Source organism: Rousettus aegyptiacus, unplaced genomic scaffold (genome assembly GCF_014176215.1).
Source record: "Rousettus aegyptiacus isolate mRouAeg1 unplaced genomic scaffold, mRouAeg1.p scaffold_m13_p_1, whole genome shotgun sequence".
NCBI lineage: Eukaryota > Metazoa > Chordata > Mammalia > Chiroptera > Pteropodidae > Rousettus > Rousettus aegyptiacus.
In genome coordinates, this window is record NW_023416284.1 from 165,208,552 (window position 1) to 165,236,538 (window position 27,987).

General features: G+C 37.7%; 1 long non-coding RNA gene and 1 pseudogene across 2 annotated transcripts; one reads left to right on the plus strand and one right to left on the minus strand.

Moving 5' to 3' along the window:
* Positions 1-28: 28 nt before the first annotated feature.
* Positions 29-27,983, minus strand: LOC118603779. Of its 2 annotated transcripts, none has more exons than XR_004951241.1 (2): positions 27,864-27,983; positions 29-3,710 (listed from the first exon to the last, which is right to left on the minus strand). It is a non-coding gene; the product is annotated as an uncharacterized LOC118603779 (long non-coding RNA). The 2 variants fall into 2 exon arrangements; XR_004951240.1 differs by lacking the exon at positions 27,864-27,983 and adding an exon at positions 19,832-20,080.
* On the plus strand, positions 25,773-25,891 carry LOC118606606 (annotated as a pseudogene).
* Positions 27,984-27,987: the final 4 nt, after the last annotated feature.

A 27,987-nucleotide genomic window follows, 5' to 3' on the forward strand; every position in this document is an offset into this window, starting at 1 on the left:
CTGGCAAAGAAATTTTATTATATACATGTCAAGAAAAAGTAGCCAAATATTTGTTTAATCGCTGGTGGTGAAGATTACTCAAAGTTTAAGAGTCATATAAGGAATCCCAAAGGGAACGATGACAGACCTGATCACATGAAAACATTAAATTTAAGAAGGATATAAGACAAAAATACAAACATCTAAATAGAGAGGGGAATATGCAGCGCACATAAGGATAATAATCTAACATCTTTAAAACATAAAGAACTTAGAAGAATTGATTAGAAAAACATGAAAATTCCAGAACAAAAATGGGCAAAGGACATCAGACAATTCATAACAGAGAAAATATAAATGAATAAAAAAATAGATAAAATATGTCCATCTCATTACTTACTAAGGCAAAATGGAGACAGCAACCGGGAAATTTTATTACTATCCAGTTAACAAAAATAATTTCTTTTCCTAATAGGGCTGATAAGACTACAATGAAACAGGAAATCTCATTCACTGCTGGTATGAGTATAAAACTTTCTGGAAAACAAATCTGTCATTTCTCAAGAGGCCTCAAAGATATTTATATCTTTTGACCTACTAATCCTACTTCCAAGAATGTATTATCAGAGAGTAATTTAAAAATTCCAAACTATGGACGAATAATCATGCATTAAAAAATGCTCATTTCGGTATTGCTTATAAAAAAATGGAAGCACCCCAAATGTCCTCTGCTCATTTAAACATTTTATTGAGCATCTATTATGTGTCAAACACTGACCTAGAACGGAAGCCAAGCTCAAGACGGACATGGTGCTTATTCTTGCAGAACTTATGGTCTGGGAGTCGATGAGCAGTTAATCGAATAAGTACAACATTTGCTGCAGGAGCTCCCAGCAGAGGGAACCGAAACAGTGAAAGTGACATTTAAACGAAAATGGAAAGAATGTGTAAAGTTAATCAGAGGACAGGGATGGTAGAAGGGAAAAGTGTTCTAGCAAAAAGGAACAGCGTATGCAAGACCTGGAGAGAAAAATTGGCTAAAAAACCTCGAAATTGAGCAGGGCTGGAACAAGGGCAAGGAGAGGTAGGCAGGAGCTAAATGGGGGTCAGACTGTATATCGTGTTTAGAAATTTAAATTTTATCCTGAGGGCAATGGTTTCACAAATTATGTCACATCCATTACATAAAAATATAAGCTATATGGAGAATAGATTTTATTTTGTTTTATCATCTGAGAAGACTCAAAAGAATAAAAAAGATAATTTTACTCTCTTCACCTTCCCCAGGACATGAAAGTCTCCGGATCCAGGATTTGCTTATCGACCCCTGCTAAGCAACTGTCACCCTTCTAAATCGAGAGAGTCTTTGTGTTTCCAAGTAGCAATGAAGAATATCCAAACCTCTTTCGGAAGATTAGGACCTGGCAGGAACAAAATTAGAGTTGGTTTCCTGGGAGAGGAGAGAGGCTTTAGGGAGTGTCTCTCCATCAGGGACAAGAGGTCATCCCAGGTGGGAGAATGGCCGTGATGGTACCGAGGGAAGCTAAATATTAGGTACCATGTTTTGAATCCATCAGTGAAGACACGAAAGCCTCCCCCATCAGGACAGTTCCCACATTCGAATGCACCCCAGGTGTATGGCGGGGAGCACGGGACGTAGCGAGGAGCATGGGGCATGGAGGGAGCTCATGTCTTTCGTCATGTCATCACTGAATTTGAAACCTTAAGAAGGAAGAGCATGTATTTCTATTTTCGTTCTTTTTTAGATTATGAGTCGTATGGAAATCTACCCAAATTAATTAAGAATATTGTATCAAATAAAACAACTATACTTCCAGGGTCCTCTTAACTGAATCTAAAGATAAAAAAAGCAGCAAGAAAGTGCCACTGTTATCTGGTTAAAACTGACAGCTGTGAGATGTATGAATGCTTGTCTTCAAGTTTAGAAACAGGAAGCAGTGCTTGCTGCACTTGCCAAAGGACCTATAAACCAAGAAAGTTGTTATGTAGGAAATCGAGATCAGATGACGAGCTCAAAGACGCACTCTTTGAGAACAAAACAGTTCGTGCGGACAAGCAGTGATGCGAGATTATGTTTATGTGAACACAAGCCCTTGCATCCCAAGTCTGGTGACCAGAGTGTTTTCTTCCCCCAAAACAACTTCATTGCCAAAGGGCACTGTGTTATGAATTGTGAAAGCCTGTCTGTCACTATTAACGTATCAAACAGAGGTCTTGATATTATCTGCAGCTGATTGGTTGATTAGGTGTTGCCTACAGGAAAAGCCTGGCCACAGCTCTCCACAGGCCAGCCACGCATGACGTACAGAAGAGTCCTTGCTGCCCTTGTGGCGCCCCAGGCAGGAGTGATGCAGGCAAAAAAAAAAAAACCAAAAACACACACACCTGATACCGTCAGCTCGCCATGGCAACAGGGACGCTCGTCAGACCAGATCATGAAGATTCATCATCAGGAAGAGGCTTATCCCATGACAAGAGGGAATTTTGAAAGGTAACACGTCAACAACAACGCCTCAGCAACAGCTGTTTGTTATTGCTGTAGACAGGGATACAAAGAGAGGGCAAGGCTGCTTACAAATGGGACAGAAGATTCCCGCCCTGGAAGAAGGAACAGAGTAGATATGAATATTCCTTGGGGAAGAAGGCAGATAAGCATATGCTGAGTTGGTGCTTCTATTCATCCATAAACTCTTTATCGGATGAATAGAATACCTCCCTTCTGAACATCCCAAAGCCTTGTATGGGGAACTTCAACAATCAGTGGTTTAGGCTGGTCAGTTTTAAGTAGAAGAGACCAGGGAAGTAGGAGTTGGAAAACCCAATGAGAGGAGAAGGGAGTCGGTTCACTCCGAATCCTTCCCTAAGGCAAGGTGGGTCCCTGCACCCCTGGGCTCTGAGGGCTCTTTCTTTAGGCTTTTATTAGAGGCTGTTGGGAATTCTGTTGGCTTGTTTGCTTGGAAGTCTATCTCCTCCATAGTTCCCAAGAGCAGGACTATAGTCTCTTTTTCATCTTTGTACCCATAGTCCCTGGCACAGAACAGGAGCTCGATCAATATTTACCAGTTGCTGATGGTGATGGTGGAGGTAGTGATGTGGAAAGCACGGTGAATAGAAGTACAGCTAAGCGATGGGACATTCTCTTTCTAGACCTTAAGCAGTTGTGGAGGTCCCTGAGACGTTCCAGTTCAGATCTCGACAGAGACCCTAGAGAGAGCCAGGCTAGTCAAGACTGGGACTTCTGGTATCCTCTTCCAGAAAAGCAGGACTGGCTAATTATTTAGAGCATGGGCTCTGATAAAATCCAGGTTTCTCAATTTTTGCCTATTTTTTTTTTTTTCTGTCCCAGGACCCCATCCAGGATACCACATTACATTTAGTAGTCATGTCTACTTAGGATCCTCTTGGCCGTGACAGTTTTTCAGACTTTCCTTGTTGTTGATGACCTTGACAGTTTTGAAGTCAGCTGTGTTGTAGAACGTGAAATGTTGAATATCCCTCGACTGATGTTTCTCTCACAGTCAGACTAGGTTAAAGTATTTTTGCTGGGAAGACCACACAGGTAAAGTGCCACTATCGCGTCATACCAAGGGTGTGTGCTGTGAATGCACATACTGCTGTTAGGAGGTTCTTTTTCACGTCCCAAGTAAATCCCTTTTGTTAGGGCAATGCTTTTCAAAGCATGGTCCCCAGATCATCAGTATTGGCATCACCTGAAACGTAACAAAAATGCACATTTTTGGCCTGGTCACAGACCTTCTTGATCAACCATCTGCTCTGCTGCAGAACGTTGCTGAGGCAAACATAATAATTGTGCTGGGAGTTTCATCTCAAACTCATGCGGTTTGTCCGCAGTTGGACCCTCAGCTCTCCCCTATAATTATTTTATTTTTCTTTACTTAGCTTACTACCTGTGACCCACAACAGTGTCTCAGAACCTCTTCCCAAAACTTCAGTTTTTTCATCTCTAAAATAGGGATATTCGTTAGCAACTAGCTAGTAAGGCCACTCTGAGTATTAAATGAAATAATGGACATAAGGTTCTAAACGTATGATGTCATAACTACCTACTAATTGCTGTTGTTATTATTATTATGATATTATGTATGTTATATTATATGTAATATAACAAAATAATAATTGTATTATTTTCTACTCATTTCTGAGTCAAGAAACATTTCTTTTAGTGCCAACTATATGCCAGCTATTGTGACAGGAATTGGGATTTTTAAAAATTAATAGGACATAATCTTTGCTCATCACACAGGGAGAAAGATGTGTGGAATGCTTTGAGTTTGGTATCTACTCTATGAAGATCCCAGGACCTCCCTCTGGCTGTCACTCATCTCATGGCCTTTTTCTTTCTTACTAAGATCAGGCAAGTCGATGGAAGCTCTTCAGAGTTCCTCTTTATCTCAGAATTTCTGCATATCACCAAGGTTCTTGTTTTTTTGTCCTCTCGTCAGAGAAGACTGGGTCTGCTCCATTCCTCAGCCCTGTCCCTTTTCCATCCTTGGTGCTGTGCCCCTCAGAGTATGTCCCCTCAGCCTTTGTTGTAAGCTCTGAGCATTGCAGCCCACAGGTTTAAAATTGAGTCCTTGCTCTTGAAGCAATTGGAACAGAATTGAGGCAACAGAACAGAAAGAAAGAAAGAAAGAAAGAAAGAAAGAAAGAAAGAAAGAAAGAAAGAAAGAAAGAAAGAAAGAGCAACCTGTATGATAGGTCACAACAAATGTCATGTAAGTCATTCAAGAAAAAAAAAAAGTGCCATGACCTTCAAAAGAAAAAACCATTGGGCTCCAGTTGAAAAAAAAAAAAAAAAACACCCCCAACAGGAAGAAAGCTAACGTCTAAAAACTTTGTAATTATATTAATAACACTTTGCTATCTTATAGTTTTTATAAAGTAATTTTCCTAAAATTATTTCCTTTAAGCCACTTAACTCAGTGAGGAAGGTTAAGAAATATTTTGCCCATTTTACAAATGAGAAAACTGAGGCTGAGAGAGATGGGGGTGGTCAGGAGAAATCCCAAGGAGGGTAGTTTGTGAATACTGGAGCCAGGACATCAGGTTGGATCTTTGGCAGACCCTCCTCAACTCTTCTTCCTAGGACATTAACATTTATTAGTTTACTATGTGTCGACATTTTGCTGGGAACTTAGCAATATGTTTTCCCACCTACCCTTTATGGCTCTAGAAGGTAAGTCTTACTACTTGCATTTTAGAGATGAAGATGACCTTATGAGAAGGGGTTGGGAAGGGAAGGTCAGGAAGCTACAGAGTTGGCAAATAAATTCAGGCTCACAAAACTTGAATTCCATATATTATACGATATTCCTTATGTGTTGAGAACTTTTGCTTGTGAGAGCAAAAGATAATACAAAAAAAAAAAAAAAAAATGAAGGCTAAGTCTAGCACAGGCGGTAGCACAGGTGGTAGCAATGGCAGCTAACATGGGATTCATCATGGTTAAGCAATTTGTCCATGCTGAGACAGGGCCACAGTCCAGAAGAGAAGAAGAGAAAGAGAGAAGGCCCTTCTCAGTAATACTAGACATACTCAGCTATTTTCATGGACAATAATTCCTAAGTTATTTATGAAAGGAAAATTCTTTAATTAATTATTCCTCAGTTTTTATTGCTCTCTAAGATAGCATGAGATCCCCTTCTAGAAAATCTTTAATGACTACCGTTCATGGTAGTGATTTGTATGTCCATTCAGACCTATCACTCACGTAACCTCTAACAAATAATTTGATGGCGTATGCTTTCCAAATAAATTTAATTTTTTATATTACATTGGACACGTAGACATCTTTAAAAAGTAACTTAATTAACTTGAAGCTTAGGATGTTGGCAAAAATCTCTTTTGAAGAAGAACACTAAGGAAGACGTTATAAACCAATTTAAAGAATAAGTGTCCAGTGAAATATATTTTAAAATAATAGTGTAGTTCAGGAAATTTTATGGCAGCCTCTTTGGAATTTTAAGTTTAGAATTATTTTGATAGATTGCATCTGAAAATTCTAGTATGACTGAGTAATTTTCTCCTGGGTACACTGTACTTTTATGAGGATTTCATCTTTTTTTTCCCTTCTTGTATTCAGGCCGACCTGGTTGATGACTATGACTCAGATGATTGACTAGTTGTGGTTTGAAGGGTATCATTTCAGAATTCTAATCTCTTCTGTCATGGACCATCCCTGGGGATTCCAAAGTGTTACTAGCCTTAAAGGAACTCCCCCTCCTCAATAACCACAGTTCCCAACAAGAAATGAGGAACTTCTGGCAGTGAAAATGGGACATTTTAGAAAAATTAACCAATACTAAAAACCAAACCAATAAAACTCTCTCTGAAACTCACTATTTAAAGTATTAGGAAAAGATGCAACTGAGATAGAGAAAAGCTTCATAACAACTGGATTAATTTTATGAAAAGCTTATTAACCAAAGATTTTTGTTATTACTCCTTTTCACCAATAAACTGTATTAGAGAGGAAGAAAGAGATGATCAAGTTATCTTACATAAGGACTGATTACTTTACTTTTTGGGATTAGACACAGAGAAAGGAATCACTCCTAGGCTTTCCTTATTCAAATTCAAGTCTGATCAGCATTTATAAATATCTATAATGTGTCACCTTGCGTTAACATGTATTATGGGGAGTTACTAACCCAAGGTTTTTCTTTAAGAATCTTACTATCCAGTGGAGGAGTCCAAACTATATTCACTAACTTTTTAATATTTATTATCAGGGTTATTTGGTACTACTACTTGCTAAGTGCTTTGCTCTGTCCTCAGAATAAATAAATAAGAGGACTCTGACATGAAGCATCACACAGTCCAAGTTAAACATACTTCCTCACTATAGACTTCCATTTGTGGTTATATATTTATTTTTCTTAATCTATTTCAGGTGGAGACATATTCATTTATTAATACTACTATAAATACAATGTGTGCATCAAGGAAAAATAAAACATACTTATGTTCAACCCAGAAACTTCACTCTCAAAGAGTAAAAGACTGATTGGGATAAGTTAAAAAGGTACTGGTCAGAAAATCATCAGAGGGCCAAAATTAGTTAATTCAAGTCAAAGATTTCCCAGATGTGCCTTGGTATCAATACACTGAATGCACAGATTGAAATAGTGTAAGAAGTCATGAAAATAATTTTCTAGAAAGAGTATATCTTACATAAAATACTTAGCCTGTTCAGATTAAAAATTCCCAAGTAAAAGGAGGATTGGGGAATTTCTTAAGGGACTAAATAACTCAGCTTGACTATCTAAATTCATTCAATGAGCATTAAAAAGGCAAACAAAAAACACACACATACATAGACACAAAACCTGCCTTATTATGTATTTAGGTAATGTACTCAAAACACCTACAAAAGTTTGTAAATTTGTAAGTTATATCAAGTAGTGGCATGTAGCGTTTGATACTGAATTTTCTATAACCTTTAACTCCTCCCACAGTGATGAGCAGAGTCTTATTTTCATCACAGATTTGCATTTCATGAATATGGCTTTGGAATGGAAGGAAGAGAGGGAAGGAAGAAAGGAGGGAAGGTGGGAGGGAGGAAGGAAGGAAGGAAGGAAGGAAGGAAGGAAGGAAGGAAGGAAGGAAGGAAGGAAGGAAGGAAGGACTCTATAGACACACATGTATGTTTGAGTATACGAGGAGGATATGGGAATTTTACATCCTAAATTCCCCATCAGGAAATTATAACGAACCGATTCAATGCTTTCTAAACTTGCCTGTTTATTAGAATCACCAGGGGCCATGTGTTAAAGGTACTAATTTCCAGGCCTCTGTCCTAGAGATTCTGTTTCGAGAGAAGCCTAGAAATCTCTGTTGTAGTTTCCAGTGATTCATGTTATCAAGTAGGTGTATAGGTGTAGGATATTCTGAACTTCTGAACTGAATGATTCACATTGCTCTGTTTATAATATTTCATTCATTTGTCCAAGGGTTTGTTTTGTTGGTTTTTTTCCCCTAATTTATTTAATTTTTTTTTATAGTGACATTGATTAATGAAATCCAGTAGGTTTCAGCTATATATTTTAATAGTAAGGCATATATATATATATATATATATATATATATATTTTTTTTTTTTTTTTTTTTTTTTTACACTGTGTGATCACCTCCCATAGTTAGATTTCTTTCTGATCCTTTTTACCCCATCTGCTTTCCCCCTTCCCCTCCCCCCACCCCTGATAATTGTTTTGTTTTTATCATGAACATCGTCAGTGGTCCTTTCCTTGGTTTCCACTCCTGCTTCCCTACATTTTCCTCTCTTAGAGTTTCATCTATTCCCTTAAATGATGGCCATGCAGCCCTGTCTCGATCTACATCTCTAGCCTGAATCTCTAGTCCATTCCCACATAAATAGTTGTCACTGATAATAATTCCATGAGAATCCTAATGGTTAGAGTCATATGTGTCCAAGAACTTTTAAAACCTTGGCAAGAGGAAAGAATTTTATCATCTTAATGGACTTTGGGAAAATTTGGAAACAAAACAGGACAAAACAAAAACAAAAACAAAAAACCTTGAGGAACTGAAAATGTCTGAGGTCTGAAGTCAGGGAACATAACAAAGGAACAACCCCCAAATCTCTTGTTCGCACTTCCTCCAGATTCACTTATAAATTATTTGCACACCCTACTTCGAAGGATGTTATTTTCTGTTTTGACCAAGTTTTCAGATGTTGTAATGTTGTAGATGCCATTCATGTATTTTTTTTTGCAACAGTCATGTATTCCGATTGTAACTGACTAGATATGAATGTGTTACTTCCACCAATGTGGACCACATGAAGAAATTTACCTATTCAATCATTTATTCATTCATTCATTCATTCAATAATTTACAAAATGCAAATGACTACTCTATGCCACATGCTATTCTTCGAGTTAGTACACAAAAACTAGTAAGAGGTCATCCTCAGTCTTAACTAACTCATAGTTAATTGGAAAAATAGATATATAAGCAATTAATTCTTCTACAATATGACTTATATTAAGGTATGTATATATGAGATGCTATAAGGACATAAAAATATATTGTATGGGCAGAAGAGAGATTTTTTTTCTCTTTAGAGAGATTTTTTTGCAGTACTCTATTGCTAAGGCTACTTTTCTCAATTGTGTAAATAATATAATGTTATTAAAGAGAACATTTTTTCACCACTTTGCACATGTCTCATATGTAAATATATATTCATACATACTTATATATACACACTATGCATATATATTAGAATATATAATGTATATAAGTAAAAATGTATTTATATTTATGTATACATAATATACATACATTAGAATATATATAAGAAAGTTAAAATCATAGCACCTATAATTGTGTGTTCCAAAAGTTTGCATACATTTGGCTGTTTGAAACATGAAGTGTTTTTTTATAGAAACAAAATCATTATAGTTTGTTAGCACTTCCAGAACAGCCTATTTAATACACAACACTTTATGGCTATACTATTGCAGTCTTACAGTTACAGAATAATTGTGTAGTAGTTAGAAAAATATATTGTCTTTCTAATAAGTTTAATAAAAATGAAAATAATAAAATTGTTTTAAAATGTTTTTAAATGTATTCCAAGTGCTCGTCCTTGTGGTGGGAACATAGTAGCCCATGGCTGAGGAAGCAGGAGATGTCTACTGGATGCTAGTGGGATGGGCAGTCCTGTTTCCTTTCATAATATTATGGTGAGAAGGTATAAGCAACTGAGGCCCAGAGCTAGTGGAAAAGAGCAGGAGCACAGCTTGTCTTTCTATTTGGTGATGAATGCTCTCTCTGTGATGGGGACAAAGCTGAGCAAATATGGATCAAGACAGGCCACTGGATAACTGGGAGAACTAGCATCCTGAAAAAGTAGGGCATGGGTATAGGAGAGTAGGAAGAGAAAAAGAAAAGCAAGTGATTGGGTCCAGTCCACACTCCACATTGTTGACTGGCACAAGAAGTTGTTTGCTCTGCCTGCCTGAGATGTGGCATCTATAGCAAGAAAAAAATAGAATGATTGACTGCAAAGCCTCTCCCATACTCTGGATCTTGGACCCTGGACCTTGGAATCTACTGAATTTGGGAAACAGTGGCCCAATAGCAAATTGGCTGGGTAGGAATCATCATGGCTGTGGTGGCTCCCAGACATCTGGAGAATGGCCTGCACAGAGGCCCTGGGGGCTGCCAGTCTTCCCATCTCAGAGTTAAGTATATCTTAAGGAACTTCAGTTGTGCTATGGGATAGTTTTAAATTTGATGTTTCTAATACAAGATATATCTATAGGTATGTATTTTGGGTTTATTTTTCTGAGCTGTGTATGTGCAAATAAACTTTACTGAAGACCAAACTTCTAAAGTAATTAAATTAAAAACATCTCTTTATCCCACAAATTTCCTACTATACCAGTTCAACCATGAATCAAAAAAATATACACGAACATTTCTAATGAATAATCTCCTTGGCAAGAACACAGAGTAAGTGAAGAATAAGGTGGAAAATTGGTTTGGAATTATATTGTAGAGGGACATGAAGGTTTAGTAGAGAAGCTCATAAACTGCCTTGGTAGGCAATAAAAGGAATTTCAAAAAACACTTTTATAAAATTATCATACTAACTTATGGTCATGGTACAAAATTCAAATAGTACACTTTCTTATCAACCCTTCTAAAAGTTTTCTATATGATCATAGTTTTTTGAATAGAGGCTTGATGTGATCAGAATTGGTGTTTCAGAAAGATCACTTTAGAGGTAATGTGAATGCTGGGTTAGTTACAAAGGAAAAGAAAGGATGGAGCTTATAGGCAGAGATCTTGCAATAGGAGACTTGACAGGGCTTGGTGAATGATTGAAAGCAAACAAAGCTGATCCTCAGGATGTAAGTCTATGTTCATGGGAGGACCATGTACTTATTGACTAAAATATGGAACTTAGGAAGAGGAAAGTTTATAGATTTGTTGTTAAATCATAGTAAATTTGGGATTACTAGTAAAACCCTCATTTTGAAATACATAGCAGCCAACCTGGAGCTCAGGAAGAGGCTGAGGATAGGAATACTAGTTTGCAGCCCATTCACCTACAAATAGTTGAAATCTCTGGATGGGCTGTGTAGCACTCAAAGGGACTACTTCCCAGAAAACAAATAAGAAACCAGTGAAGTATGAGGAGCCAGAGAAAGAGATGGAGAAGGAATGACCAGAGGTGTAGTGGGAAAATTAAGTTACTGCATTCTTCCTGGAACCAATAATAGAATTTCAAGGAAGGTTTATCAAATGCCACAGAAATGTCAAGGCCATTGAGTTTGGTAATGAAGGGGTTATTGGCAAACTTTGAAAGAACAATTTCAATAGATCAGTGAGCTATAAACCAGAACGGTTTGGAAAGAGCACAGAAAGTGCAGGATTCAAAGGGGTTTGGCAGTGAAGACATAAGTTTCATTTATTCACTGATTTAGTCGCCATTTACCCATACATTAAATTATCCAATTGATAAATTAAATAAATTGTGCCTCTGCACAAAGCACTATGCTAGACACTGAGGATAAACCTCAGCTCTCATGGAGCTTACATTCTAGCAAGTACAAAAAATTAGTTAACCAAAAACTAAAACTACACTATTTTGATAATGCAATTAAAATAATTAAGTATGTGAGAATGAGGTCAGGGATGGGTATGGAGGGCAAAACTACCATAGACAAGATGATCGGGAAAGGGCTGGGAGAGGTAGGTTCGTTTTGTTTTAAATGGAGAGACAAGCCCATTTGTTGGCTATAAAAGTCGAAAAGAAACAAAAAAGTAGAAGACAGAGAGGCAATAATTTGGGAGTAATGTGCAGGAAAAATAGGATCGTTTTAGATCCAGAACGCTGGAGTTGAGGGGAACATTGGAAAGAATTAGGGACACCTCTTCCTCAAAACAGGACTGAGGAAAATGAGAGGACATAACAATTTTTCTCTGAAAAGAAGGAAGAGGAAGGCAACCAAGGGTTCAACATGAGACATTCATCTCTGTAAGGTAGACCGTAAGATCATTTGCCGAGAGAGAGATTGTCCTTTGATGTGGTGATTTCCTCTGGATTGCCACATAGTAGGTCAGGAACTGTGCTGGGCATCAACCATGCAATGTCCAATAATACACAGTTCTTGTTTTCACAGAGCTTATTAAAAAGGCATATCTTATTTTATTGCACTTTGTCGATACTGTGCTTTTTACAGATTGAAGATCTGTGGAAACCTGTGTTGAGCAAGTCTATCAGCGCCATGTTTTTCCTGCTGAAGATGCTATAAAGATTGTTAAAATGACCACAAAGGATTGAGAATATTGCATGAACTTTGTTGATAAAGCAGCTGCAGAAGATTTATTCCAATTTTGAAAAAAGTTCTACTGTGGATAAAATGCTATCTAACATCATCGCATACTACAGAGAAAGTATTTGTAAAAGGAATTGTCGATCAATGCAGCAAATTTCATTTCTGTCTTATGTTAAGAAATTATCACAGCCATTCTAAACTTTGGCAAGCACTATACTGGTCAGTCAACAGCCATAAACATTGAGGCAAGACTCCCTACCAGCAAAAAGATTACCACTCACTGAAGACTCAGATGATGGTTAACATTCTTTAGAAATAAACTATTTTTTAATTTAAGGTATGTGCATCACTTTTTTAGACATAATGCTGTTGCACACTTAATACACTACAGCATAGTGTAAACATAACTTTTATATGCACTGGGAAACCAAAACATTCTGGTGACTCACTTTATTGCAATATTTTCTTTATCGTGGTGGTCTGGAACCAAACCTGCAATATCTCAGAGGTGTGCCTGTAGCCATTTCGAAGAACAGAGATTTGAAAACAAATTATTGCAACTAAGTATAATTAGTGCTGTGATAGAAAGATGCAGTAGGAGAAGTGGGGGCAGGGAGGATAAAGAGAATAGGACGACTGGGGGAGGGAAAGAAAGGGGTTCAGCAAAGGTTTCCTGCATCTTGTAAGCTCAATCTAAAAAGATGACAAGTACCTGGGAAGTAGCCTGTGTGGGAAAGAACACTCTGGGCAGAGGAGCACCATGTCCAGAGGCATGCAATAGCATGGCGGGTTAGAGGAAGAAGGGCAGTTTGGGATAGACAGAATGTATAGCAGTTTCCAGGATGAAACGGGACAGAAAAAGGAGGTGATGCACCTGAACAGGAAGATGGGAGAGGCGGGCAGAGGGCAGACCACAGAGGGCTCTGCTCCGTATGGAGATTGGATTTTCCTCCTTTACGTAATGGGAGCCATTGGAGAGTTATTTTAAAAAACACACTGGGAAGGTTAGATTTCACGGCTGAGGCCATATGGAAGAACGATTGGAGGAATTCCGTGATGAGAGCCAAAGAAAGTGATCATATGAATTTGGGAAACAGCTATTGGCATAAAGAGAAGGAAATTAAAAAGAAAGGCTAAGTTAAGGGCTTTGGCCACTGCCTGAATGTGAGAGTGTGAAAAGAGTGGAGAGGACGTCTGCTTCCCTGGCACAGGTCATTCATGGATTAGGTGCCAATCCCTGAGACAGAAGCAAAAGTGGCAGAAGAACTGTCTTGGATGACGAAGTTTGAAAGCAGTTAGGAAAAATTAGGTAAGCCATCAACCAAAAATGGTTATCAAAACAAACCAAGGTGATCAAGTGACATGAGGGTCAAGTTGAAACCAGCAGCATAAACCAGAAGTCACCTGAAAGGGATCTGAGTTTCCCAGCAAAGTTTAAGAGAGGAGCAGAGAAAACAGGCTTATCTTCACTCGGGAGTGAAGCATGGGAGTGTGACAACGACAAGAAGCCAAGCAGAAAGAGAGAGGTCAGAGAGAGGTGAGTGTTCAGTTAAGCAGCTGAACTTGAGCTCTGTGCGGGGCCGTCACGTCAGTCACGTGGAAGTCAGAGTGAGCCTAGTGAGTGCACGAAGAGGTCGAAGAGGTCAGGAACAGGAACGGGAGCAGGCAGCGCGATGAGGTCAGAGCCGGCAGTTCGGTGGGAGATGCAGGCACAGTGGCTGTGGTCACACGGAGAGTTTCAGCATTTGGGATACTTTCGCTTGACTTTAAATTCTACTGTGTCGCCGAGGTCAGCTGCAGCTTATTTACACCAAAGTGATAGAGTTAGTATGAGGACTCGTTGTTAGGTGTAGATGTCGAAGCCACTGTCACTCTTAGCAGGGGGAGGGGGAGGGCACACCTTGAGGAAGATGGCAAAGTGTCACGAAAGCCTTTATTGTGGCTTACAAGGCGTTGTGCCATCTGCCTCCTCCCAGACTCTCCTACTGCTCAGGCCTCCCCACCGCTTTGGCCCAGCTGGCCTTCTTTCAGTTCCTTGAATGCTCTGGACTCTGTTTCACCTCCGGCCCCTCACAAGTGTAATTTCCTCTTAGAATTTCTAACACCCCTCAGCTTCTACTCTCCCTTCCTCCACTCCAATCAGATCTCCTTGTGAATGTCACTTCCCCAGAGAGACTTCCCCCAATTTTCAGGCCACAAGTCTGCAGTTAGAACCTGCTGTGAGACTTCCCCATATAACCTAGTATTTCTTAGCACTTACCACAATTGTAACTAATAATTTTGTAACAATTTATTACAGCTGATCTCTCTCAGTGGATAAGTTTTCTGAGGGCAAACACCACATCTGCCTTGTTTACCAGCACAACTCTATCCACATTTGTGTAGTTTTACCTGCCCTTGGTCCAAAGGAATGAAAGTACCATAGTGCGATTGCATGGAGTATTTGATATAAAATGTTAGAACAATAGTGCACTAAATGAATTTGAAATGTTAGATAAAATGTCTAAGGGAATGTGAAGGTGAAAGATTCATTGGTTAGCAAAAACACTAATCCCCAGGTTAAGACACCCGAAGGACAACCTTTCAGTCTCTTCTGGAGTACTTTATTGCCAAATCAATTCTCTTTAAACATCATTTTCGTCATAGCAGATCCCTGTTTAAAGTTTTCCAAGGCACCTTTTCCTCTCCCCCAACAAAGCTAAAGTCTTCTGGTGACTTGCAGTGGCCTCTACAATGTGACCAAGCCCAGTCTTTTTTTTTTCTATTCAAGTTGGGCAAATTTTTTCCACTCCCATTACCTTGCTGGGCTCATTTGCCACCTCAGTGACTCGGGGCTCACTTGACTTTCCCATCCCGGAAGGCCCTCACCTTTCCCCAGAACTCATCCAACATTATCCCTGTTGTTTGAGACCTGGCTCAACTCTCAGTTCTCTCAGGGCGCTTCAAGCTCTGGCTTGTTAACTTTTTGCCTTGTTGGTTTATCCTCCTTTGAATTCCTATAGTATTCAATAATCTGAGCCACAAAAATAATACTTAATTGTATATTGTCCTCAATTGTTCAGTATAGATTCTTGGGAGTTGCCCAGATCTCAATATTTCCTAATAGATCATAAATTCCTCGCCTAACCAAAGGGAACTAAAAGTATTCTCCTAGATTATGGTGTTGGTCAGGTTATCTGCTTACTAAAAGTCCAAACACCTATAGAAATCATTGTGCCTCAGGAATTTCTTTTCACATTTAAAAATTTTTAGAAAATGTATTTCAGCAACGCTTTTTATGTTGTTCTGTTTCATTTGCCTAGTCTGATGTAAGAAAATATTACTTAATGGGATATTTGGGGGTTAAATTTTGAACAATTTCTATCTAGAACACAAAATCAACACTTTACTGCCATAGAGATCTGACCCCAGCCACTTACGAGAGGTCATATGATATTTTTGAATGAGGCTGGTCTGAGGCTAGGAATTTCTGGTATTCCGTGTATTTTTCTAATTGATTATACTGACTCTCATAACATAGTAAGAAATTGCTACAAAGTATTTTTAAAGTAATTCAGGACTTTTTCTATGACTCCCATTTTTCTAAACAATTCTTTCCAATGATTTTCTTGGCTGCATATTTCATAGAAATTAGGCAAGCTCTCCTTTTGAACCACTTAAGGCATATTTCTTGTAAAACAAATAGAGTCCATTAAACAGATCTCTGAGTATTAAATCGGTAAAAGAAAAAACTGAAAGGAAATCTACATTACAAATGCCAGTTAGTTATGCGTCTGTATGAAATTATTATATTAATGACTATCATTAATTAATAGAAATATTATTAAAATATGTTAAATTATATTAAATTAATAAAATACTAATTTTGTGCAGGGCCAGAATCTAAGATATATCTCTTACTCTTTTGGAAACAATGCGAAGGCACACAGTCACTAACCAGCTAGAAGAATTCTTTAGAGAATTTGAGATTGTTTTGCTTTGACTGAGAAAGCTGATACTGGATCACGGTCAAAGCTTATAAATATAGTTTTTTACAAGCCATAAAGATAGGCAATTCACATATTATTCTTTATCTTTTTATAAAAAGTAACATAACATTTCTAGGTTCAGTGTTCCTCTTGCAAATTAAAAAAAAAAATGTGGTCAAAGCAATTCCGGAATATCCTGGAAATCTGATCTCATTAATGAGGACACTCCCAAATATGCACACACACTGTGAGACAATTTTCCAGCTCAAATTCTTTGAGGTATATAGAGTTAGGAATATCCTTATTAAAAATTCCTTTTCCAAATTCAATTTTAAAAGATCTGTTAAATTTTTAGAATGTAACTGATGGGGAAAAAGAAAAAGGCATGGTGTGGGGAATCACACAAAGTTTTCTACAGATCCATTGGATCCAAGTCATCAGAGGCACTAATTTCAGGAGACCTGGTTCAGGTGGCATTCCCTTCCTATCCATAACGAGCATCTTCGTATTTCATACTGCCTGTTCACATTCCACATATGAAGACAAGGTCATCACCCATACAGAAAAGAGACAAAAATATGTGTGCCAGCTCCGCCTGCTTCTGAAAATGAATCTACATCAAGATACAAAGTACAGTCTGCACTTGCACTGTGTGCTATACAAGTAGGACAGGTCTCTGGCTTGAGCTGTTAGTGAATGTGAAATACAAAGGCCAAAAAATTATGTTCATTTCCACATGAATTGGATTTGCTGTCTGTCATCACCGAGCGACATAAAAGAACTGATAAATCCCTGGGGCCCATTTGCTCCCCGGGAGAAGATCCCCCCACCCCATGGTCCCCACACCCTGCTAAGCTAATTCATCCAAAGAACCTAAAGAACCTTGAGGTAAAAACTTCCAGTATGATTAAGGACAAGTCCCCTAGAGCCAAACTGTGCTGCCACTTAACGAAAAGGATGGCTGTGGGCATGTTACTTACCCTCTCTTCGCCTCGGTTTTTTTATCTGTCAAATGCAGACAAAAATAGTACCTATTTTATAAAGTGACTGTGAGGATTAAATAAGTTACTGCTTATAGAACACTAAAACATTAGTTTATAGAACATTAAAACATTACCAAGCAGAGGATAGGTGCTGTGTCAGCTATTAATAATCTTTATTAAATTAATACCAACCATGCCAACAATTCTCTTGAGGCGTTCCTCGGCCTGCCCCAAATAAACATCTTTCTAAGTGCTCTGCATTGACCTTGTCCCCACTTTAGATAGCTGCACATAGTTCTCACTTCCTCAAAGTGTTTTCCTCAAAACTGGATGGTTGTTTACATCCACAGTGTGAGGATCAGCAAATTCTTTCGAACAGAATCTTGGACCTGGCCAGCTCTGAGCTCCAGTCAGGTTCTGGTGGGCTCTTGTCTTCATAGCCTGTTTCAGTCATTGATGAAAACATTATAAGATTATAATTCATCTCTGCTTGGTGTCACAAATCTTTATGTGCATGATCTCATTTTTGTCTTCACAATAATCCAATGAGTAGGTACCCTTTTTAATCGCGTTTTACACTTCAAGAAACTAAGACCTTAAAGTTAAAAGGCTTTCCCACATTACCCTGCTAAAAGTGACAAAGCCTGTCACAGAGGTAGCTCTGATTCTAAGGCCTGTGTTCTCCCCTCTCGGCCACCTGTTTGCCACCTGTCGTGGTTGGTAGTGGTCTTACCCTAGGCTATCCTTTTTAAAAAATTCTTCAGCCCCTGGATATCAAGGCCACTGAATTTCTAGACTGACCCATGTTAAGAAATTATGGCCCATGAGCTAATAATGGTTTTTACCATTTTAAACAGGGGTCAACAAATCCAAAGAAAAATAGTACTCCGAGACACTTGAGAGTTGTATGAAATCAAGTTTCGGTGTTCGTAAATAAATTTCATAGGGCATAGCCACACTCATTTAATTACGTATTGTCTATGATAGCTTCTGTACTATAATGGCAGAGTTGAGTAGATGTGACAGAGACTACCTAGCCCACAGTCCTGAAAATTTTACTATCTGGTCAACCTTCTTCTAGACTTTTGCTACTCAGCATGTGGTTCAGAGACCAGCAGTAACATTAGAAAAGCAGAGCCTTGGGCTCTATCTCAGATTCTGAACCAGAATCTGCTTTTCAACAAGGTGACCCATTTCCACATTAAAGTCTGAATAGTGTTATTCCAGGGAGAGGCTCAAATCAGGGAGCTTTAGAGAAAGATGGTTGATTCAGGGCCTGATACTCTTGCCTCAATATTTCCTATCTATGTAGCCTTGGGTGTAACCCTGAACTTGATCCTCAGGTTTCTCATCTATAAAGAGAATCCAACAACATTTAACTTTAAAGATTGCTGGGAAGAATAGAGATACTGTCTTTAGTGGACTTATCACAGCGACAGCCACATAACAAGCATTCAATAAATTGAAACTGAATGGTAGACCTCCCTAATAAGGGTCTACTATGTTAGCTCCATGGAAACTGAAGAAACTGACAAAACTTTTCAGTGTGTTTGATCAAAAGTGATGAACATTTCAGTGTGTACTATAGACTAAATGTTTGTGTACCCACTAAATTTGTATGTTGAAACCTAATCCTCATTATGCTGATATTCAAGGTGGGGCCTTTGGGAGGTGATTCATGAGTGTTGAGCCCTCACGAATGGGATTAGTGCCTTAAAGAAGAGCTCTCTTGCTCTTTCTATCACGTGAGTTCACAGTGAAAAGAGGACCATCTGTGAACTAGGAAGCAGGCTCTCACCAGACACTGAATCCACCTGCAACTTTATCTTGGACTTCTTAGCCTCTGGGACTATAAGAAATAAATTTCTGCTGTTTATAAGCCACCAGTCTTTGGTATTTTTGTTATAGCAGCCTGAATGGGCTAAGGCAGTATGTTTGATTAAAAACGAAGACCTAATAATAATGTAAAGCTGTCAAAGAATGAGTAAGGCACTGCCTGATTACTCTCCATTTTCCTAATCTCTCCCCCTGGGCCTTTGACCACCACCTGCAGGTTCAGCCCCACCCTAAGCTCTGGGATAACTAAGTCCTTAGTGTTCAGGTGACTCAGCATCAAGTCAACCCCACTCAGCGACATGCTCGCGCCACATGTCCTACATTCAGAAACTGGATGCCTGCCTTATGCCTCACATATTCACTCAGCAAATATTTAGCTGAGTGTCTCTCTTTGTGCTAAACTGAGGGCCTCCTGAAGACAATACAGTGATAACACGACAGACATATATTTTCTAAGAAAGCAGCCTTCCCTTGAGTCAGTCCTTTCCCTGAATATCTGCCTCTCAGAAACACCAAATACTCCACTTCTACCAAGACTAAGTCCCGAGCTTGCTCTCTCCAGTTCTCCTAAAAGTGAGGTCTTCTGACACCTAGTCCAGCCAGCATCTCCTGTCAATGCTATAACTGTGGTACCGCTGCTCCCAGACCCCAGGCCTTTCCCACTGTTGGACCTCATCTATGTTGACCTTCCAAATCTCTCCCCACTTACCCAATGGTGATTCCCAGGCCCCATGCCCTCCACACCTGGTTGAAACCTTCTCTCTGATAGAGTAGCCCTTTGGATGCCTAAGTGAAAAGCCCTCATTCCTTATCACAACAGACTTCATCAGCCTGTGTGGAAACAAGCTCCAACCAATCACACCAATGGAAACTATAAAAGGAACTCTGGTTTTGTTCATTCACCTTTCTTGATCATGGGATAGTCCTCATGTTCTGTGACTCATGCTGGATGCCTTCAGTGTGCTCTCCCCTGGGCAGGCAGTTTCCCCTGATTCATTGGCCACATGCTTTTTCCCTTGGGAAGTAATTTGTTGACTCGTCTTTCATATTTGGTGAAATATTTGTGAGAGTTTGGATAGATTACCCGGGAATGGCCAGATGGAGGTGTGGCACATTTAAGTTTTCTACCAAATGAAGGCATTAAATGCAGCTGAAAAGATAATTAATTTCCCCAGGACTTTTTCAGGCTGATTTTCAAGAAGCACCAGGAACTATAGCCTCAGTCAAGGTGTGATTTTATTAACAAAAAGAATGTTTATGCTAATAATGCCTAGCATGGCAATGTTACCATTCCAGATGAAGGAGCATGCTCTAACATGAAGTCAAAAAGTATTTTTTTCAGTTGATTTTGTTTAAGTTCTTCAAAATATGCTAAATTAAGAACTGTGGTTAATAGGACAGACTCTGGAGACAAACAAATCTCTAGTAGCAGTTTTGTTGGTTTCTGGATCTGTGACCTTGACTCTCAGTTATTTTATCTGTAAAATGGGATAATGACACCTACTTGTGAAGATTAACTATGGTATACCGTAGTGTGCCATGAGGGATGTGTAAAATGTATGGATATGGGGCACTTAGTGTCAGGAGATGGTAATCCATATATCGTTTGATTGACCACAAATCATCCTTTTAGTGTGTGTGGCTTTATTTCAAACAAAAATTAAAAATTAAAAAATTGATTGCTATTTCTCTGGGTGTGGGGAAGGGATTGGGGCAAGGAATTCCTTGTGGTTAAGCTAATGCCCTCACATACTGGAGGGGCTGTGATAACGTCCCTCCTGGCCCCTGTGATGGGAACCTCAGCAAGTGCAGGACCCTATGCCAGAAGACGACTGAGCGTTCTTAATCAGCCTTTCTGCTATCCTATGGTGGGACACTCTCTACTTTCAAAACAAAAATAAAAAAGCTTTGAAATCTGGAAAGTGTCCAGCAATATTTTCTTCATCCTGTAGACAGTTGCCAAGAGAAGTGTGCTGACCGTCAGGACAGCCATAACCTGTTTAACTCTTATGTCCAATAAGAATGTCACAGATGCCCTCCATGGGACTTCTGGTCACCTTGCTACACCTGTCCCAGAGGTGAGCTGGATACAGGATAGAATGGAAAATAGTTTCTATTTCAGGGTAGAACCAAGAATGAGTCACAGTCATGGAAATTTCAGTTTATTGTGAGACTAATTTACCTTATTGGATTAGTCACACATCCTTCAGGATATGGCCATAAAGTGTATATTTGTCATACATTATATTTTTTGAGCAGACTAAGGGCCATTATCTTCAATTTATCCTTACAGTAACTCTTTGAGGTGGGTACCATTGTTATCCTTCAAACCTTCTCTACTTAATGACATCTATATGTTCAAACTTCTAATGAGGGACACAAAAATGGTCACATGGAAAGACATATCATATTCTTAAATAAAAAGATTCAACATTATAAATATATAGTTTTCTTAAAAAATATTATAGACTTAATACACTTCTCTCCCACCCCCACAAAAAAACTAATCAATTTTTTTGGAAGGGGAGGGACTAGATATGTAGATTCTTTATATGAAAAAGTAAAGAAGCAAAATTAGCCAGGAAAAGTCTTGAAAAATCAGAAGATAGATACTCTATTAGATATTAAAATATATTATAACATTCTAATTATTAAAACAATGCTTTCTTTGCATAAGAACAGACCAAAAATCAACAGAATAGTGTGTAAAGTCCAATAATGTATTAAAATATGCACAGAAATTTAGGATAAATTTAGTTGGAGACTGATGTATTATTCAATAAATGGCACTGGAACAAGATGGTCATCTGGAAAAATCACTAAAATAAAATAAAATGATAAGATAATAAAATATAAAATAAGATCCTTACTTCACAGCTTTAAATAAATAAAATAAATTTCAGATGGATCGAACATGTAAATGTGAAAAATGAAGTCACAAAATATTCAGAAGAAAAGTGGAAGATTTGAACTTTTTTAATTGCAGAGTGAGAAAGACATTTCTAAATATTATGAAACCCCAAAAGCCATTAAAACATTCTTTTTTAATTCTGCTTGGAAAACTAAACAAAGTTGAAAGAAAAAAGTATGTGTGTAAGTATGTGTTGAGTGATTTTCAATTGGTACAGCAGATAAGGACTAATCTCCACGTACATAAACCGTTCTTATACTTTGATAAAGAAGACCAACACCCAAGAGAAAATGCTCAACAGACATGAATGGTTACAGAAAAGGAAATAAAAATGGACTTTAAACTGTGAAAGGAAGCTCACTCTTTGTAGCAATAAGAGCAATGCACATTAAACTTCAATGAGATGCTTTTTTCAGCAAAGGTATCCATAGGGAAATAGCAGTCTAGGATGTGAGCACTGAGGGTCAACCACAATGGAGAATAATTTGGCACGATCTGTCCAACTTTCAGATACAAAGAGCCTTTTACTCAGCCCTTCCACGTATAATCTCACAGACTTATTCCTATGTGTGCATTGACTCACCCATACTGCAGCGTTGCTTCTCAGAGCGGGAACCTGGAAGCAGCCTAAATGACCGTCGGTAGCTGAATAATGGTACAGCTAATATAATGAAATGCTGTGTGGCCATTAAAAATAATAAAAATAAAAAAATAATAAAGAAGTTGCTGACATGGGACAGCTCTAAGGTATTTTAAATATAAAACTATGTAAACCTGAGGAAAGAGGCTTCAAGAAGTTGCTTAAAATAACGTCGCTGTTAAGCAGAATAATTGGTACTCGAACTCAGCTCTTTCTGAGTACAAAGCCTTGCTCCAGTGGACACTGGGCACTGCTATTCTGCTGCTGTGGAAAAGTCATGCTGTTGATGAGATGGGGAAAGTCAGTAGACTGCGACTATGAATCCATTGTTTCTTTGGGCAGTTTTTCGGGGAGTAAACGGACAGGGTGCAGGGTGGAGGATTGACTGCAAGACTTTGATCTACTTAATTCTTTCTTGAGCATTTTATTAATGCTTTCCCCTTAACATCTATCAGGTATTTCTGGGACAAGCAGGAAATGTGTGGCTTATTGATTCGTCTTTGGTGCAGACTTGAAGCTGAGAGATCTAGCTTTGGGAAACATGAAAAATTTTCTCCCTAGCCCCTCTGCTCCTTGTAAAGCATTTTGTCCCCTGAGGAAAGTCAGGCACTTAGGGCAAAACTTTTTCCCTTCTGAAGGGAAAGGCGTTCAGCAAACTAGGGCATTAACAGACGTTGAAAGGCATGTGGCAACACTGCAATTCAGTTCACAAAAGGAAATGAAGGCAGGGTTCTTATCTAATTAAAACAGCTTGGGGAAAGAAAGTGGGCAAAGGGTAATTACCTAACTTGGCATTTGGCCTGGAAAAGATAGGTTAGTATTTCTTTCCTAGCAATAAATAAATAAATAAATAAATAAATAAATAAATAAATGACAGATAGATAAATAAATAAATATGACAGTCAGGAAACCTCAAATTATGGTGCTTTCTTTAGAGCCATAGGGAATTTTTTCACCCCTGAATCATGATACTTGACACATATGAATTATTTGGCCCTTGAGATTCTTCCTTTAAAAAAACAATTATTCATTTTTCTATAGATAGGCAAGTTAAATTTGATTAAGGCTCTGAAGATTTTACAAAACAATCTAAAGGCCCAGTCTCTGGTATCTTATTTAACTTCTAAATTCTAAATCCCTTGGCTTAATTTTATTACTTGTATCAAGTGGAAGAAACGTGGCTTGACAAAAATGAGTTGTTATTTCCTAGAGATACTATGGGAGCTTTTGGCTATTGTTGTTTATGAGTTTGTTTATTTTTTATTTTCATCTGTTTGAACATTTCCATGGTAGCATGGTGTAGAATGTGGTCTACTGGGCAGTCAGGAAACTTGGTTTTTATGTCTGGTCTGCTATTCACCTGTTGTATGCCCCTGAGTATATCAATTCACCTCGCTATGACTCAGTTTCTTCATCTACAAAATGAGGAAATTTGAGCTAAATTCTTATCAAGAAATGCAATATATAAAGTAGAGGAAAGCAAAACTGAAATATTAGATAAGAAATTATGGTGAAATTAGATAAGAGACCATAAAGCCTCATCTTTTCTCAGCCATTCTGCATAGCCTTGAGGATGACCTTCGAATCATTCTAGCGACTCTAGAATTCCTGTTAGGGGAAGTATTGGCCAAAAGATACAAACTTTCAGTTATAAGATGAATAAGTTTGGGGATCTACTGTACTGCATGGTGACTGTGCTGGGGTGGAAAGGTGGGAAAAATAAGAAGATGTAGGTCAAGGGTACAAAGTTCCAGTTATGTAGGACAGATAAGAGAGCCAGTGTACAGCATGACTGTAGTTAATAATACTTTATTGTATGTTGGAAATTTGTTAAGACAGTAGATTTCAGGAGCTCTCACCACATAAACACACACAAAATGTAACTATGGGTAGGTATGTTAATTAGCTTGATGGTAGTAATTATTTTACTATGTATATGTATAAACATCACATTGTGCACCTTAAATATATATAATTTTTATTTTTTAAAAAAGTAAATTATGATGTATACAAGAAACCAAGCCATTTATATAAAGATAGTTGATCCTGATAAAAATACATTTAGTGAATTAAAAATAAGAGTGTCTTTACTCTTGGTTTAGTGTGTAATATTTTCAAATGGATTGAAATTAAAATGTCTTATTGAAAAATAATGGTACTATACTGGATACTTAAGAGAGTAGATCATAAGTGTTCTCATCACACAAACACAAAATAGCAACTATGTGAGATACTGTATGTGTTAATTAGCTTAGTGTGGTAATCACTTCAGAATGTATAGATATATCAAAAAACCATGTACGCCTTAAGTATATACAATTGTCAATTATACCTCAATGGAATTGAAGGAAAATGTTTACTAAACATTGTCAAAATGAAGGAAAAGAATAAAAATTATCAGTGTTGGATGGTTTCTAAGGTCCTATCATATGCTGACAGTTAATAGTTCCATAATTCCATACTTATTAAAAAAATAAGTAAATGCATAAAGAAATTCTTGAATTCCCTTGAAAAATAAAAGCAACACTCTTTGCCAGTAATATGTAAAACAACCAGGAAAAGCTTTGTTGTATCTTTTATTATAATTAATTCCAAGCAAACCTTAGAATAAAAAGATTTGTCCTGTCACTCGAATGAACAAATGGTAGCTAACATTACTCTGTGTCAGTCACTGCTGAAAACACATCACATGTATTAGTTTACTTAATTTTCCTAATAACTCTAAGTCCTAGTATTAGCTCCATTTTTCAAATGCAGAACTATTCAGAGAAGCGAAGTAACTTGCACAAGATCTAGCAAGTGGCAGAGCTGAGCTTTGAACTCAGCAGTGCGGTTCAGAACCTCTATTCAGATTTCTGTATTAAATATAACCCACTGGAATATTAATTCACATATATGTTGCTCAATGGAACAACAGAGGGGTAACATGTTGGAGTAATGATTCTTAAGGACTAGTGTATCCAAATGTTTCAATTTACAAATGAGACCCACTTAACAAGGGAAAAAAATAACCATCTGGCTCAGGTGAAAATTCTACCATTTTTCCTAAAGTTTCTCAATATAATTTCTATCAGAATTTGCAACTTAAAGACTTATATAGTCTATGGTCATGCTACCCTAAACAAACCTGATCCCGTCTGATCTTGGAAGTTAAGCAGGGTCGGACCTGGTTAGTACTTGGATAGGAGACCACCTAGGAAGACCAGGTGCTGTAGGCGTAAAAAATAAAATGATAAAGAATTGTAAGTGGACAAGGTCCTTGCAATCTGTGAGGTCGACCAAGGGTTACCTCACCTAAAAAAAAGAAAAAAAAAGAAAAGATACACACAAAAAAGAACTGAAATAAGTACTAACTCAGAAAACATCAGACAAATAGACACTTTAAAGCTTAAATGATCATTAGTTTAGGTTATTTATGTTTTCCTGTGGTAAGTTTTCTGTTCGAATCATCTGATTTAGTTCTACAAAGGCATTTGACAACATGGCAGCCTCCAGAGTTCTGTATGAATAGTTCAGTTATTATAGAGAAAATTACTGTATCCAGGGAATAAGATGTAACAGGTTGTACATTTCTGAGCAATTATAGTTAAAATGCCCAGGGCCAAGAATTTTTCAGTCACCCAAGCAGTACAATAATTTTCCTGAAGTTTCAAAGCCAGGAATGTATATATGAATTAAATTCTTTCATTAAAGAAGTTTTTTTTTTTTTTTTTATCTGAAATCCCACAGTTGCTCGTTTGAATATTTGACATCATTGAGAACCAACCAAAGGATAAGCGTTTCACTGGACCAGAGAAGCCAAGAACTAACCGTGAAGCCTCGAGAATCAGTTTTTCGGGGGGAACATCTATAAGATACCATGAAAGTTACTTATTTCAAGAGAAAACTACATTTCATTCTAGAGATGAAGTATGATGCCTATCTAGTTGTTTTCTCTAGAGATGACCATGTTTCAAGATGGATTTGGCAGATTTATTTCAAGTATGAAAAACCCAGGCTGCCACCAAAGTATATACTTAAAATATGGCGATTGCAAAACTCATTTCTAAGTTTCTAAATGCTCTCTAATGAAAACTAGAATCAAAAAGGCTAAGTTCTTAGGACTTTATGAAAACAGAACAAGTTCAAAAAAATAAGAGCTTTTTTCAGTAAAAAAAAGAAATTAATATTTTTGTATACGATGAGCTCACAAATGAATTTTTAAAAACTAAAGTGCATAAATAAACATTTTACAACTTCTAAACATTCACATGGGGAGATGGTCAACTTCACTGTAATCAAGAGAATAGTAGATATACATAAACATACATAATAAATACCCCAAACAGAAGGAGGATTGGTGCTTCTCTGCCCTGATGATGTTTATTTGTTCAAATAAGAAAGAGAAAAATGACTGCCTCGTTCATCTCAGAGACACACGCTCTTATTTAAAGTCAGGTTATTTTCTTCTTCAGTGAATTAGAGACACTTAACAGTACATTTGGGGACTTAAAATTTAAAAAGGGGCACCTCTTCTTTCCTTATTATTATTTGTTATTCTCTTTATTCCCTAACTTATATAAAAAGATAGATCACTTAATAGGATTAACCCAAAAGACTTAGTAAACTGAATTGAAAGAGTTGAACCAAATTGAAAGAGTAGGCTCAGTAAACTGAATTGATATGTTTGGACTCCCCAAATACCGTAATGCCTTAATTTTATGACATACTTTGTTTTAACATTTAAGAATTTCTGACATAGTGATTAGTTTAAAAATTTAACGTAAAAAGACTTGAATGCTGGGGGTGAAGTGATACAGTTATTATCTGTAACCGCAAGCTTAGAATTGTAGTTAGAAAAGTTCTCTCTTCATTCATTCACACAATTGTTTCATTCATCTGACAAATTCTTATTAATTGAGTGCCTACTATGTGCCAGGAACACTTCTGAGCACAAGGGACATGGAGGTGAACAATGTTAGGCAAGCACCCTAATCTCGTGGAGTTTCATTCAGATGGGGAAGAAGATAATAAATAATTGGACCAATAAATAAAGAATTTCCAATTGTGATCAATGCTGCAAAGAAAATAAGACAGAAAGAACAGGAGAGAAGGTAGTCAGGGAGGCTTCTCTCTGATTAAATGACATGTGAGCACAAAGCTAAGTTCTGAACAATTAAGAGGGCAAAAAAAAAAAAGGCTTTTTCTTACCTTCCCTTTATCTGCCTCGAGACAGAGCCTCCAAAAGTAGCTCACTTGTCATTGGTCCCCTCCCCTGGACTTCCATCCACCAGGAAAGATCAACTCTCATCACAGGAGTAGAAACTAGAAGTTG